The following is a 3,358-nucleotide window of genomic DNA, read 5'->3' on the forward strand; positions in this document are numbered from 1 at the left end:
ATTGTCAATAGCATGTATTATTTTAGAGGAGAGAGAACAAGATATAAAAGCAAAGAAAACATCTTTGAGTTTCAATAAGACTTTTTCATTTTAAAATCTGTAATATGAGAATATAATGTTTATTTCACAAATAACATAACTGATAAAAAAGATAAGTATGACTATCTCATTGTAGGAAAGGTAAAGAATATGTGGGTGAGCAAAGAGAAGACAAATAACTTAGATGCAGGTGGACTCCTGAAAAGCGAGCTTGCATCTCCTCCACCATCTATTCATAGCCAGGTGTGGGATGGGGAAGAGAAACAAGGACAGAAATAAGAACCCCAAAGCAGCGCAGACTTCTGTTTGGATTTCTGTGAGGAGTTCAAGAGTGCTGCAAGCCCCATGAAATATTTTTGTCTCTAGCAGCACACACAGTGGTTCAATAAAGATGTTTGAGACAGCCAAGTTCCACCTCCATCATGTGCAGAAGATTCAAATTTTTTTCTGGAGGGACCATACAGAAAACTATGCCAGCGATGCCTATTACTGGAAGTGAGGGAGGAAGTAGCTGAGATATGTGTGGATGGGTGACCAAAGATTAGAAAGAAATGGAGCACATTTTCCCCTTCTGAATGCTGCTGTAAATAATGTTATCTATCCATCCAACATGGACAGATGATCACTCTGACACTCACACCCTTACACTATATATATAATATGTTGTATATAATACAGATCTAAGTCAACACTATAATGGATTGACTTAGGTCTGTATTTGTCCAGGATAGTCTTACTTTTTTTCCAATTGCCTCATTAATTATGTCAAATTATTAAGCACTAGTCCTCTTACTCTAGAAAGGTGACTACATGGTTATCTAAGCCTTAGAAGTCAGATGCAACCCAGTGGAAAAATGGGAAACCTGAACCAGTTGAAGTTAAGGTTCTTCTACCTGAAAAAAAAAATGAAGAGGGAAATCTAAAATGGAAATTAAATTCATTTTGTAAAGAAAATAAGAACCGCTTTTTGGCACATTTGAAACTTCATTTCTCTCCTTTCAAAAGCACCTACACCCCAGGAGTTTACATTATCAAGTCAATAAAACTATGCACAACCCATTACTTGAAAACAATAGCATATATACAAACTTTCTATTTTACGTATTTAATTTCTGCCTTGAATTTTTGTCATGCCTTCATTCTAGGAGCAAATATAATCTTCACTAATTATTATCATAAGATGGTAGCAAGCAAGGGATATTTAATGAAGGGCTCCATAAGCCCTGCTGAGGGGATTTGGCCTGTATCCAAGGGAATGAAACAATATATTTGTGTTTTGCAGAATTTGTAGGATGTGATAGACGCAGCAGAACCATCATCAGGAGGCTCCTGTGGCAATTCAGATGGGCAATGAGTCTGAACTGAGGGAATGACCATGGGGATGTCAAGAGGACAGACTTAAGAACTACAAATAGGCAATCAAATAGAAGATATTTGGAGACCAATTTCACGCTGTGAGTGAGGAAAGAAGAAAAGATTTGCTGTGATAGAAAACAGAGAATGAGGTCAGTGTGGGATCCAGGATTGAAGTTCCTGTGGGATGTTCCAGAGATGATGGTTTTACAGGTGAATATATGACATAGAGATATGCATGAGGGACATATGTTTTTGGAAGCTGAAATTATTAGAATTAGAGAAAGTAGCAAACATTAAAAAGTTAGAAAGAGAAAATGCATATCGTTACTTTCTCATAATCTTCCAGTGAATTTAAATAAAGCCTGAATACGATTTATGTTAAGGTCAGGTTACAGGATATTATTCTAAAACAAATAAAGGAGAAAAAAGCACTTTATTCTAATATAAATATTCTAATATAAAGCTCAATAAAGCACTTTATGAACTTGGGTTTGAAAATCCATGTTGGAAGTACTTTACTTTGGACCAGTGTTTTTTAACTAAGTGCAATTTTTCCCTTGAGGGGCATATGTCTAAGGACAGTTTTCATTGTCACAACTAGAGGAGATAATGGGACACTGTTATTAGAATCTAGTGGTAGAGGCCAGGGATGCTGCTTGTTATGGATTGGATCTAGAATGTCTGTCCCCTAAAGGCTCATGTCTTAAATGTTTGGTCACAGCTGGTGGTGCTAGCGGGAGGAGATGGAAACCGTAGGAGTTGGGATCTACCTGGAGGAAGTGGGTCACTGGGGTCATGTTCTTGAAGGGTATATCTTGTCCTGAACCTTTTATTCTCTTTCTCTTTGCTTCTGCTGCCACTAGGTGAGCAGCTTTGCTGTACCATGCCCTCTGCCATCATATCCTGCCTCACTACAGCTCCAGTAACAACTGAGTCAAGGGATCATGGAATGAAAGCTCTAAAACCATAAGCCAAAATAAATCTTTCCTTCTTTTACATTGTTTTTCTCAGGTACTTTGTCATGGTGATGGAAAGCTAACATACTGCTAAATATTTGCAGCAAATCACATAAATATTTAGTCACAGGACAGCTCCCACCAAAGATGTTAATATTGCTGAGGTGGAAAAACCCCTGTCTTAGACAATCAAGCTAATGATTTTGTTGAAAGAGCTAAAATCATCCTTAAATTGTCTTTCTGATCAAGAAACACCATAGAAGGACTATGATATAATGCACAAAAGGACCTTGATATTCCGTCTGGGAAGTCCATTCCAGTTAGCTCTTCTGAGTCAAAAGGCCACTTACCTGGTCAAAAGCCCTTGTGTGCTCCAAAGCCCTTGAAACACTTTGGAAGCACACAACATTGAGGGCTCCAAGCAAGCAGGGCACTTTTACTCAGGGAACCCCATAATATAGGATAGCAGCCAAAGCAAAGATAACAAGTTCAATAACATGAGACTAGATGGGAAAGCATATACCATGAAGGACATCTAAAAAGTGGAATCTTGAAGAGGACCATCAAATTTGGTTATTGTATTTTCAGAGATGAAGCAAAAAGGTGAAAGTAGGTCAACAATATAATAGTGATAAAAAGCACAGGTTCTGAGTCCAGCTGTCTGAGCTTGCAAGACTTCTGGTTTTATACATATTAGTTGTGTGATTTGCTACAAACTACTTATCCTCCAATATGCTGACCCTTCTCGCCTGTAAGGTGGGGATAAAAATAACACCTGCCTCAAAGAATTGTGTTTGGGAGTAAATCAAATATAATATGCAGGATCCGACCTGGTAGAGTTTGTTAACAATAAAGCACAACAACAACATCAAAAAAGACCTAGACCCAGCCCACTGTTTTCAGAGTTTCCTTTCACTGGGGACTTCCAGGTAACTGATGCAAGATATTAACAGTACAATGCTGGAAGCATTACAGTATTTACCCCCCAAAGATTTTTGTTTGTTTCT

This window comes from Marmota monax, unplaced genomic scaffold, assembly GCF_021218885.2.
Source record: "Marmota monax isolate L192 unplaced genomic scaffold, Marmota_monax_Labrador192_F-V1.1 WCK01_AAM20220418_F8-fsc00001, whole genome shotgun sequence".
In the NCBI taxonomy this organism is placed as follows: Eukaryota; Metazoa; Chordata; class Mammalia; order Rodentia; family Sciuridae; genus Marmota; species Marmota monax.